The sequence below is a fragment of the Lissotriton helveticus genome, chromosome 1_1 (genome assembly GCF_964261635.1).
Source record: "Lissotriton helveticus chromosome 1_1, aLisHel1.1, whole genome shotgun sequence".
NCBI classification, from domain to species: domain Eukaryota; kingdom Metazoa; phylum Chordata; class Amphibia; order Caudata; family Salamandridae; genus Lissotriton; species Lissotriton helveticus.
In genome coordinates this window covers 2,079,545,155-2,079,558,728 of record NC_136057.1, presented here as the reverse complement: position 1 = coordinate 2,079,558,728, position 13,574 = coordinate 2,079,545,155, and the positions used below count along the sequence as shown (strand labels likewise).

Sequence of the window (13,574 nt, the reverse complement as noted above, 5' to 3'; positions counted from 1 at the left end):
TCTGTCTGTGGTAATGGCAGCTACTTTACTTGTATTGCATTGCTATTCTCCCCTTTTAATCCATTCTTCTAAAATGCTGTAAAAAGCTGGAAAAACTGCCAGATCTTCTCATTTTAAATGAAAACCTGAAATGTAATAAATATTGATGTCAGGGATTTCTATTCAGGTTTTAAAAACAGGTGCTGCTGTCTTCCATATATTATATGTGAGATTAAGCATCAACCATTACAATGATAAGGACTTGCATATCCTTCAAACATATGGTAGAGAGTGTTTTATTGCTTATAATATGTAGTCACACCATCACCCTTCCCAAAATCGGCTTAGATCCTTATTGTCTTGCTATTTCATATGGAAGAGATAGTATGTTTGAAGTCCCCTTCTTTCACTTTCTATTCTGGAGGCGAGCCCCGTGCTGTGCAAAGCGAGTGGAGCGCGGCGGGCGAGGGCGAGCAAGGAGCCGGCAGCCAACAGCTGACAGCCGACCCCGAGACCGAGGAGTAGTTGAACCCGGTGTCCAGGTCCTGGGGAGCGGGTCACTGAATATTGCAACAGTGCAGCGGAGCCACAGCCGCATCCACACCACCTCAAGGCAGAGGTAAAACAGCAGGAGTGCGGGAGAGAGTGGTTGCCGTTAAGGCTGACCCGAAGTGTTGTGCCCAGGTGCACTGCAGAGGCGGCCCAACTAGGTTGGGTGCAGCTCGCAGCGCCCAGTGTGCCCTGCTCTCCCGTTCTGCACACCATCATTGCATCCTTCACTGCACTGCACTGCACTGCGTCAATATCTCTCTGCCTGCTCGCCCTGCGTAAACTTGCTGAACTTGTTGAACCCTCCCACTTCCTCCAACTACCTCCCACTTCTTCTTTCTCTGTGTCACAGTGTCACAGATAGTGTTCTCTGCGCCTTCTGTGTTCCATACAGTACTTAGTCGAGTATAAATAAGGGCACAGTCGACCTCAGCCCCTGAAGCCTCCACAACCTTACAGCCTCTGTGCCCTTGGTATCCTCTGAAAATCACTCCCAAGAGGGACTTGCGGGGCAGAAGGGTAGACTTCAAGAACAAGAACCCTAGAGAACGCAGATGCTCTATTACCGCCTACAGTGTGACTGTCCTCAAAGCTTCAACTACTGCAGCTAGGATTGCAAAGCGGTAACAACAACTGCATTGATATTATTGATAGTCTTGATAGTCTAACCCAACGACTCAGTGTCCACGTAGGAGTCTAGCCAGACGGCCAGAATTAGACTCAAGGTCAAGGACTAAGGGGAAGCGAATAATCCGTTGATTGATTGCGATTGGTTGTAAGGGTGGGGGGGGGCTACAGAGAGGAATAATTCAGAATTTCATATAATTTCATATAATTCATATATCAAAGTATCCAAAATGCAAACCACCAAAATAGAACAAAAATAAAAGTAACATACAAGCATCAAACAAGCACGGAGGAATGAGATCTGGTAAAGTCAGAAAGACTTTACTTGAACCGAAAAGTAAGCTAAAGTAAAAAGAAAGGAAACTTGATCTTGAACCTGTAATGATGCCACAATCTTCTAAATCCCGAGATAAGAACTTTAAAACCCATAATCTCAGCAAAGATGAACCTAACAAGGCCATCACAAGCATAACTGCAACTCCAACTGCAACCGTAAAGACAATGGCAAACGTTCCTACGCCACCTAGACGGAGGGGGAGCTCTCCCTTAAATCCATCAGAAGAGTGTAAAACTTGCGGCAAGGTGGCTACCGACACTCTGACTCTGACCCCGATTCTGACTCCAGTTGGCCTCGATGATAGCACACAATTATCCCTGCAGTTACCACTGACATCGCAGGCACCGCAGTTATTGCCACAGCTACCATCGTCTTCCACAATGTTAAAGGACTTAAACGACCTTATAACCATTGAAGGAATGTCTTTGAGGAAGAAAATATGCACCCACCAGCCAAATATATATACAACATTTTCTTTCCTGAAGGACCCTGGTGTGAGAAGTTAGCCTCGCATATGATGTCCCCTAGTTCTAGTGGGCACCTTGCACAAGTCTAATCAACCCTTATTGATGGTGGTTGTAAAGTCAACCTTATAGAAAGCTATCCTAATGGTAGCAGTCTTCAGGCTAAGACTTCAGTAGGCGAGTTAAGCAAGTTGTTTTACCATATATAATCCCTTGAGTACCAAATGAAAGGACACCACACAAGGTATATATCAAATATATATGTATTTATTCTAAACACAACCCCTCTGCACTCTTTATGAGGTCAGAGGTAAAAATACAATACAAGTCTCACAGTTAATATACAATAAGTTTCACAGTATATGTTATGCCCTAGGGGCCTCAAAAACCATATACTAAGAAAGTGGTGTAAGTACCACAAGAGAATTAGAAAGCAGGCTGAGGGCCTGTGGAATCGCTGGGGCGACACTAAACAACCAAAGGTTAGGAAGTAGAAGGCCCACGGGAGACGCGTGCAGTGTCTAAACACAGACGCGGGTTACCATTGACTTTTTATGGGAAACAAAGAAGTTACAAATATGTAATTTAAGGACACTTCCGGATAGACTAGGATGGAACCCTTTTAAACTAGGACACTTCGAGAGTCAAGACCCACGGGAGCACTGGAATACTCGTGTTACCTCTCCCAGGGAAGCCGGGTGCATAGGTGTCTTTTTGTGTTGGGTTTTGTCGTCGCTTTCTATGGAGAGCTGCAAAGAAGTGCTGCAGGCGACCAGAGGAAAAGTGTCCGGGTGGATCCAAGGGTGGATCAGAGATGTGAAGAACCTGAAAGCAGAGGGGACAGAGTCTGGGTCACTAGCCAGTGACCAGGAAGGTACCAGGAAGGAACCAGGCGATGTCGGGTGCTTGAAGGTGAAGAACGTGAGATTGTCTCTTCAGCCACGAGGTCCAGGAGGCATCGACAATGACCAGGCGCTGGATTTGAGGTGTACCACAATGGATCTAGATGACTGCGGTGTTGGTATCTGGACCAGACCCAACAAGCCTTGGCAACTGCAAGCCACGCAGGATGTCAAGATTGGCTCTGTTGCAGACCAGCAAGAGCTGTGGCACTTATCCTTTTCAAGGAAGCTGGAGCAAGCCTGGAGCAACCAGGAAAGTGAGTTAGATTCAAGATGGCGTCTTCAGAGGGCTCACTAGCTAATGGGCAAGGAGCCGGGAAGACGCATCAAGCTCAAAAGCAAAGGCAGGGCCCACGGGACACTCGCGGAGTATGAGGGCCTGGGCTTCGGTGCAAATGCTGCTTGGGGCTGGGGCTTCTGAAACCCCAATGTACAACTTACTGAGGCTTCAGAAAAGGAGTGCAGGTAGCAAAATGCAGGATGTCCAAGATGTCCAGTCCCAAGTCTCTCGTGCCTTCCACGGGTCTCAGCTTTGCTGTGGATGTGGGTTGGCGTCGGACAAGTCTGGATGTCTAGTTCTTGAGTTGCAGAGTCTTCGGGTTCCGATGCGAGCCTTGAAACTGCAGACCGGCAAAGTTGCTGTTGGTGCCTGTTTGCACAGGTGTAGTGTAGTTCCTATTATCCCAATAGGCTCTGCGCATTGGAGTAATATCTTCAATAGTATAGACCTAGGGCAGAGGTTAACTAGGTCTTCTACCGACGATATTAGACTTAAAGTTTTGTGTTTGCCAGCTAGCTCAGAGTTCACTAGAAACTTTCTCGAATAGGCAAGGAGGATTTTAACCTCCCTGGATAGACAAGAAGGGATTTAGTTTCTGACAACCATAGAACATGACAACTTTGCTCTCCCCTAATCAAGAGTGTATCTCTAGAGTCGTGTGAAAACAATAGACAACTTATTTTACTCAGTCAGTACGTGCATTCTTAGTTTCACCAGTTTGTAGAGAAATAAGAGATGGGCGTGGTTCAATAAAAGATGTTATTTATTGATCAGTCTCTTTTCTCATACAAGAGAAATGAATCGCTATTATTGCAATACTTGTAGTTAAGTAAAGTGCATACAGTAGAGACAGAATTATAAAATAATACTGTAAAAGCATTGATATGGTTTCTGAGCCATATGATACTTTAAAATGGATAAAATAGATACATACATATATACATTTGACTAATCATACTCAACTGGTGCTTCTAACCACGCCTACCCAAGTGTACCTGACCTAAGCCTAATACGTGGGCGGGAGTAGATAAGTAGCAGTTTAAGTTAAGTTTGTTTTGCCAAGGGACTGATTCGAGAATTCTCTGCAAGGGGTTATTCAGTTCTGTACCTGAGATCTAGAATGATGGAGGGCTGGTATCTCTTATCCCAGGTCTTGATATTCCAGCTGCCTGCGAGGGCTGCTTGGAAGCGCCGGAGCTGGATTTCTCGGCAGGAGAAAGGCAGCGTCTCGTTCTCAGCGCGTCAGGAAGGCGGGGCAGCGTCTGTGGGCTTCGCTCTCTGCTGGGCTCCTCAGCACGTCTCGCTGCTCCGATCTCGTCACCACCGCATGTGTTTGCTTAAGGCAATGTCGGTAATATTTATACCTGAAAGGTGCCGAGATTGACGTAAGGATGGACATATATACGTCAATAAGGATGTCATATGAACGGGCTCGTTCGCACATTCTTTTGCTGAAGTTCTCGGTGAAATCAAAACAATGGCTATGGGAATTTCCCAGGTCGCTGTAGGTTTGATTTGTTTTGAGAACTCTGTATGCCTTATCAGGGGCTGGAGGAATATCGCTTGTCTAATTAGATGGCATGCGTTATGACCTAATCAGATAACGCGCTTCTGTGCCGTGGTGTGGCTTAATCAGATAACGGTTTTTGCACCGTTGGATGGCTGCTAGTTAATTATTAACCAAACCAGGGTCAGGAATAGGGGAATCGATACAGTACCTATAGGAATACATCACACCCACTCCACGTAGACTATGTCCATATTTACAAATCTAGGCATAGTGAATATCAGTAGCGTTTGTGTATACCGTACCACCCCAAAATACATTTATATGCATTCCGAAAATTGGATTTTATAAAATATACGAAACACAATCACATGTACTGTCACGTATACTATAAGCACAAGCAGTCTAATAATGCTACTCATATGTTAAAAATTCAGCATAATCTCAATGCGAAAACCACACATGAAATGGCTCTTAATACAGTCTTGTGACTACCTAAAAATAGAAATTTAGTTCTCTAAGAATAACGTCTACTTTAAGCAGAAGATAAGTGTCCCAAAAATCGTAAATATTTTGGAATTGGGGAAAAGTTCTTGCAGTCTGAAAAAAAATTATGAGAAAAATTTTTCATATCGCTTTTCTTCAAAAAGTTGAAGGCCAAATTCAGCATGTAGGGAACTCCAAGTGCTAGTTTGCTCAAAGTTATTCCTGCTGCTCTGGTGAAAACATCATATCATTTAGACTGTTGAAAAAACTGTCAACAGCTTATTGCGTAAGTTCCACTAATTCGGAAAAGGTTGTTACCATGCATTCATGAGCCTGAGCATGATTGCCTCCATTGATGTTTGGATCAGCATAGCTGACTGAAGGTCGTACCTGATCGATGCTGCTTTCATCTTGTACTTCACTACCCCTCAATCGTAGTGGTGAAGACTCCACGAATGCCGTCATCAGGATTGGTAGCCGCTGGGGACAGCACAATGCATGAGCCGTTACCGGACCCAACAAGGTATCTGCGTCCATTGGCACATCCGATTGTAGTGCCAGACAGGTGTCCAACACGCATTCTTCGCCGCATAGCAAGCACCTTAATAAAGGCATAACACAACTTTGCCACATTGGTCTAAATGAAAGAAACCAAGTCATGTTCAGGTCTCTGAGCCGGGATAGTCCAAGGATTTTAGTTACCCGGTCCCGGTAGCCAATGGCTAGGATAATTTCTTCCCTTGTCGCAGGTGTTTTGTCTGTGACATGGTTTGCCATAGCAAAATAACAGGATCAAAAATAGAATACCCGCTACTAGTCCTAAAAGGAGAGGAAGTCCGCCAAAAATGGAATGGACAAAGTCTGGAAAAATACCCAGGATGGCTTTGAATGGAGTTAAAGCACCCGAAAACACTGCTTTAAATACACTGGAGATACCAGTGGTATTAGAAATATTTAAGATTTCGTTCAGTATTTCTGCGAAATGTATGGGGGAATTAGTTGATAATAATGAATTAATCTCTTCTGTTGTCCTTGCAACTTGGAGATCATACGTTTCTTTTGATGACGTGAGCCTGGTCGGCGTCTGTAGGAGCACAGTCTTCATTCTGCTTAAAGTATCTATTCGAATAGAAGCAATTTTCAAATCGGGCCATAACCTTGCCTCCCTGTCTGCAGACTCGCTGGGGAACAATACATGTTCACAGCACATGACCTTCCTAGTCACAGTTATGAGATAAGGTTTTCCGGGCAGCAAACTACAACATCTGCGATCTACTATTAGAATGTAACTCCCGTTCGAGAGTCTCCTAAAGAATGGTTCTATTCTTGTTGCAGGTGTGCCTAGCTGGTAACATGAAAGGTTATTTGAAGTTCCTTCACAGGCTCCGTGCAAACTAATACCCTGACACAGAAGTGTACCGCTCAGTGATCTTGCACAATTATCGCCACTGAGAAACACTTTCTGGCCTTTATTGCTGACACATTCGTGTGTATAGGGCAAGTTCCATATTGACTTATTGTATCCTTTACCCAACCTTTCATACTGGCCTGCCTGTATATATTTTTGGCAGAATTGAAACTGGAAAGTAGTTATCTGAATATTTATTATTCCATGTATTATCCATTCAATGACAGGTCGTTCTGACATTGTCAATGGTAATCTCTCAAGTCTTTCAATGCTCAGAATTGTATAGTCAGCACCCTTCTGTGCCAAACTGATTTGTTGATCAGTGAGGTTAAAGATATTAAATAATGACGTTGTGTTGATTAAACGCCAAGGCACATAGCCAGAACGCAAATTTTGTAACGTCCAGCCAAGCTGTACAATAGAACGCAATTGGGACTGACCGTGTTGTAACATCAGTAAGTCTTGCGATATTATATCGATTGCTGAAGACACAATGCTGTCCAGAGAATATATTCTGGAGGACAGAGTCATTAACCCATTGTCCACCACAGAAAGTGATTTTTCCAAATTAATACGGTCAATTTCCCGTATTTTTTCTGCTGTCTCAATTTGAGTTACTTTCCAGACTTCGTTATAAGCTGCATATATAGAGGCCGCTATGAAACGTTTTTGACGCTGTTTGCGTGGTCCCAATATGAAATCACGCAAGTCAGCACCTTCTGTAAGTAAAGTTAGGTGTTGCTTAATTTCAGCCAGTGTGGACGTTTGTAGCCATTGAAGGCAGAGCTTGCCCACGCTGTAGGTGGTTACTATCCCTGGATGTTGTCTTTGGGAATATCTAGGGTCTGGCCTAGTCAATGTGAACCCCTGTACTTTGTTCAGGAATCTGTCTTGACAGTTATTTGTATCTGTGGGCCAGATCAACCATTTTTTCCATTCAGGATGTGTTCTGTTTTGGTTTAATATATGGTTTACGTCTATCTCAACATCTATAGAGCTATTACTGTTCACTGTTGGCTTTGGAATAGACGGTTTGTTCAAATCTTTGATTTTGGCTAAGCCAAGACAGGTAGTTTGTTGAATAGTGTCGTTCAAAAATATAATTTCTTCTGGGATCATGCAGGCTCTAAACAATGATTCTATACCTTGTACTTGCCAATCTCTTGTACCCCAAACAGTTTTTGTTTCAATATTATTGTTCCAGAAATCAAACCCAAATGTATTCATTTGTTCAAAGAATGAATCGGAATATATCAATTTTGTGTTTGTAAGCATGGTCTTCATACCTGTCTTATTTGACAATTTGAAATAAAATGTTTCTGCATTACTTGTGTTAAACCCTGAAAAGTATGAATATTTATCATAAAATGTTTTCGAACTATCTTTTGGAGGAGTAGCACAATGTTCCCATTGGTTATAATTTAAAACATTTCTAGGTTGAGCAGATTTATGTAGATAATGGTTACCATAATGGTTGTAGCAGAACATCTGATCATAATTAGACGAACCCTGCAAATAATCATGTTCTGTAAATTTAGCAGACATCACAAGATCAGACATCATATCATTAATACTTTCAAAGTCCCAATCATCCGCAAATGAGCTTGGTTTTACAAAGTCACTCAATGAGATCTTGAATTGGTGTGGATACTTCAGGATTTCAACCGGCCCATAGATTTCATAATCAGTTTTGTCCCATGCTACACCGCCTGGTATAGGATTGGCTGTGAAGTTTACTGAAGAAAGTTCTCTTTTCTCGATCTGTGAAGATGTGTGTGGTTTAAGGACCAAGTTGATTTTCTGGCTTGCTGTGTCCATTTTAGCATATTTCCCTTCAATGAAATGTCCCAAACATAGTACTAAGATGAGCCAAAGAATGAGGATAAATGCACCGAAGGCCACCCAAAATTCAATCCATGGAGAGATCAGATAGGTTTCTTTCAGCTGTTGAAAAAGTTCCTTAGCTTTGTCTTTAAAAGTTTTTGTTGATGGCTGTTTCTTTGCTTCACTCAGGTCTTCAGATGAATCATCGAAGTTGATGAAGTAGCTGGATGCTGTTCTGTCAATTGTTCCAATTGTTTTTGGATTTTGCTTTGTTTCATTAGCAAAGTCTGCAGTTACATCATCATAGGTTGTTGTTTGTTGATGAAAAGTTTTAATTTGGGTTTTAAGAGGTTCAAGTTCCATTGCTTTGTTGCATAGTCCTTGTTGATTCACTGTAGATTTTCCAAATGTGATCAGTCTTCCAGTTTGAGCCTCTGTATTCGTAGCAAACATTGGTGTTCTGCTACTTCTCGGGAGTCCACTTGGCCTACTGTTTGTTATCGGCCACATGATTGTGGTTTAACCAGGTCGATGGATACAACTCGGTTCTCCTTTTTACCAGCAAGGGGCGGTAGTACTACTGATCTTGTCCCGTTGACAGACAAGACAGGAACTGCTTTTCTGTAAGAAGGCCCAAATTCCTTCTTTACCGCGATCTTCTCTCTGACTATATCCCCGACTTTTGGAATCCAGACAGGCCTTGCTGGGACAGGTGGTTTCTCTTCAGTGGTTGTTGGCTGTTGTTTCAGTTTTATGTTGCTCAGGTCTTTTCTTGTTTCATTTAAGTCCTGTAAAATAGCCAAACGATCTTTGATATCAAAGCTTTTGTCTTTAACCACTGAAGTCTGACTATCAAGATCTTGGATCATCATTCTAGTCCCGAACAATAGTTCGTACGGACTGAACCCTTTCAGAGAATTCCTTGGCAGGTTATTTAGACTACGTTGGACACTTATTAGATGTTTGACCCACCCAGCACCCGAACCTAATACCTTTTCCGTTATAGATTGCTTTATGTCTTGGTTTTTTCTTTACACCATCCCGTATCCCTCAGGAAGAAAGTGAGAAGAGTCCCGCTATGCTATGCTCATTTGGCCTTGCTTCCCCATAAGCTTGAAGGCTAAAAGGAATACATTAGTCAAAACGTAGCATGCTCCTAGCGTATATGCCATTGTAGACTCGCAAATCCTTTTATAACAGTCCAGACGTCAGCCGAGCGCTGGGGTCTACATTATAAGTGAAAATTAATCTTTTTATGTTAATATAACGCTTTTTTTTTTTTCATGATGGGGGCTTTCTTATTGTTGTTGTTCATCTGGAGTGAAATGCCATGGCAATAGTCCTCCCCGCTCGCCACTGCGATCTCTATTGCAGTCTGGGCAGTTTTTTACAAAAACGTGATGATGCAGGCTCATGCCTGGCCACCAGTACATTGATTGTAATTCTTCCAGAGAATCTTTTTGTTTAAGGTGTCTGAGACCCTCACCCATATGTGCGTCTGCTATTAACAAGCCTCTCCTGTCCGTGTTTGGAATCACTCTATCCCCCACTCCAGGGATTCGAGCAAAAGGGACTGAGTTTGCATCGATTATGTATGTATAATTGAGTGGATAATTGATCGGTAGCGCCGAGCAGTCGCCTTTTGATGACGTTTTCACCGCCAGCACAGTTTCACCGTCAATGTGTTTTACTGTACGCTTTTTTGTAGCTACGGAAGCCGGTTTAGTTGCTACCGCTGTGGCTGTCTCAGCCAATGAATTCCCTGCAACATGAACGCCATCACGCTGATGACTCAGTGAATGTATCGCGTGAGTTTTTGGTAGTTCTTTCTGTAAAAGAACTACTTGTTCCCAAAGCACTTTTTGCTTTATTGTTGCACCTGTGTCATCTTTATAACCGTTTTGAATCCATTTCTGTAAATAGTTATTGTATGATTTGACGCAGTAATACGAATCGCACACAATAAGTGTCGGGAATTCGCGATCGGCATTATCTAGCGCCATCTTTAACGCTATTATTTCAGTTTGTTGTTCTGAATTATTTTCCACTGAGTGTGTTTTTGTAAGTAGAGGTCTTAATTTACCTCCGCGCCACACTTCTTTTACAATTTCGCATGTGGCCTTGTAAGCCAGCTCTCCCCAAACTGAGGGTTGAGCATGCCCGTCTGTATGTATTACACAGGCGTACTGTCGTAAAGGCAGAATGTCGATTGGCAGAGGGTATTCTTTCTCATATTCTAGATATTTTAATTCTTTCATTTCCGGGTCAAAACAGTATTTTACTTTGTCTGTAGCAACAGAATTTACCCATTGTATCCGTTCTGGATTTAGTGCAGTTGTCGGTAAATTACATGGTGTTGTTAATGCCTCAAAAGCTGATTCTGCTGTTCTGACTGTAACCTGTCTACCCTCTGCTTGGTATTTTTCTTTTTCTACAGCTGTTTGAACCGCATGAACAATGTTTTCCTTAATGCTGAACCTTTTTTCAGCTTCTGTGTACAAATGTGATTTGTATGCTATTGGTACCTTCTCTCCCTCATTAGAGGTCAGGTATGTGAATCCGCATCTTCCTGGGATGACTCGAATCACAAGGTTGCGTGTGTTGTCACGTGTTTGTAATTTTGTTTTAACTAACATATCCGTTTGTAAAGATCTAAAAATTTCTGTGTGTTTTTGAGTCCAAATGATTCTTTTAAAATCTGGTTTTATTAGATCATAGAGAGGTTTAATTCTCTCTGCATAATTTATAATGTAAGTTCTTCCGAAATTTAGGAAGCCTAGAATTGATTGTAAGTTTTTTAGTGTTCTAGGTGCTTAGATTACAGCACATTTCTCTAGGAAATTGTCAGCCAGGCTTTTGCCTTCACTTGATAGTTCATATCCTAAAAACAGGACTGTTAGATGGGCAATTCTTGACTTTTTAAAGTTAAATTTGTAACCCTCTGCTGCGAACCCAAGTATTATGTGTTCACTCTCTTCAAGTGAGTATCCAAGTCATCGTCTGTTAGATAGATGTCGTCGACATAAGATAATGCCTCGTCATCATAGGTTTGTAGTAACTCTGTTACCCTCGCTGAGAATAACCCTGGGCTGTTCTTGAACCCCTGGGGCAAACAACAGAAATTCTTTTGCGTGCCATTTATTGAGAACGCCGTCAAATATCTGCTCTCTGGTGCTATATTTTGACAAAAGAAACCATTAGAAATGTCTAAGGTTGTTTTGTATTTTTTGCGCACTATGTTATTCATTAGTGCAGCACTGTGCGAGTTTTGTACTGCAAATGTTTTGCAACATGAGTTAAGGTGTCTGTAGTCCAAAACAAGATTATATGAATTGTCTGGCTTGGAGACAGGAAACAAAGGGTTGTTCATTTGTGAGGTGCAGGTTTCAATCACCCCCTGGTATTCAAGTTGATCTAGGATCTCTTTTACCTGTTTTTTAGCTTCTTGCTTAATCGGGTACTGCCTCTGTGCAGTAGGTTGTGATTTTAACTGGATTTTGTGAGGAGGAGAGTCCTCATCCTATCCCACATGAATTTTATATAAGGCAGGGGCTTGAGCTACTGCCCACTTTCTTGCAAGTGTATATTTTTTATGAATTGGAATATGGTTTGAGAAGGCAGGCATAATTATTTCTTCGCCATGTGGGCACTCCCTGACAAACTCTGGAGGCCAGTCTTGTTCAGCTAGAAGGATGTCATAGCCCTTGGACAGATTATCCCAAAATAGTCCCCTTATTTTTCTAGTCTTATCCCCCTCTATACGCAATGTTATTTCATATATTTTATGAGGTTTGCTAACTCTGGTATCTGCAGTTTCCACCTGAATGTATTCATTCGTGTCCACTGTCTCCAGATGATTCATAAGGACTTTGCGAGCTATGCTCACTTCTGCTGCGCTGTCTAGCATTGTCTGAGCCCATTCTCCGTTTTTCAGCTGTGTCCTCAGTATTCTCGGCATTGTTGATTACTTTAATACTGGCTACCTTCTTTTTTGGAAATTGTAATTTTTTATTCAGATGAGCAGGTTCTTTGTCTTTGGACTTGACGTGCTCTTCCCTTTGTTCTGATCGTCCTCTTCTTTCCGATTTCTGCGAGGAAGTCTGAAAAGATTGAGAGGGACGTGTATCAATATCTTGATATCTATCAGGTTTCTTTATATTATCCCTATTTCTAAGGTTGTATTTTTTCACAGAGGGCTCCCGCTGGGGAGACTTGCGTCCTTGGTCGGGAGATCTTTCTCTCCGCCAAGGAGACCTTCCTCTGGACTGGAATCTTTTTTCTTTAGGATTGGATTGTTTATTTCCATCCCAGCTCTTTTTTTGAGTGTTTAAATTATTTTTTATAAATACCTTTTCAGGACTTTCAACTAGTTGGGGTTTCACTGGTATTCCACCCAAAACTATCTCTTCCTAGCTCTTCATAGGATTTTTCTATGATTCTGGCAATTTCCGATGGTTGGTCTGCTATATTTATCTCTTTTAACCTCTGGCGAATCGCCACATTTGCTGCTTCTCCCTTTATGTTGGCTAATAATATTGCAGAGACCTGCTTGAAGTCTTTCAGTAGTTTCATACCGAGAGTTAAAGCGGGTTCTGGACCGTATTCATCTTGAATCTGTTTTAGCACATCTGGTATTACTGACATGGATGGTACACCATGTGTTTTTGTGTAAATAGAAGCAAAGACTGTTCCCCAAGTGTCACAATCCTCCACATGTGGTGCGATTCCCATTGGAAGACAGATAGTCAGAATCCTATGTTTCTCAACAGGGGTGGTATCTGGAAACACCGCCTCTATTTGAGTTATTTTTTGTGCTAGCCAGAAAGGAATTTGTTCCCGTTTTGCGGGTACCTTACCTAGACAGGACTGTATGTTCTGTGGTGTAATTTTATTTGTGTTCCCCTGATGACTGGTCAGCTGTGGAATTTTAATTGCTGGTTGGATTGTTGAAGTCCGCATTACATATTGGACTAATTGTCTATGTATTTTTATTAATTGTTTAAGCTGTGCTAAAAGTTCTGGTGCAGGCATTTCTTCAATGTCTGGATGTGGTGTGTATCCGGCTAGGACCGGCCACGTTGCTCCTGGTCTACCTAGTGGACCGAGCCTGGTGATGTGATTATTATGTTTTAGGGCGCCATTAAACAAGAGCAGATGCTCTTGGAATTTGAGTGGTATTTCCACCTCCTCGAAAGGAGTGTACTCATTAGG

The 13,574-nt window shown here is 42.2% G+C and overlaps 1 long non-coding RNA gene across 1 annotated transcript in view; it reads right to left on the bottom strand.

The window, feature by feature from the left end:
- LOC144776461 (uncharacterized) overlaps positions 1-13,574 on the bottom strand; it is a 255,002-nt gene that overhangs the window by 80,869 nt on the left and 160,559 nt on the right. The gene's annotated exons all lie outside the window — the stretch shown is intronic.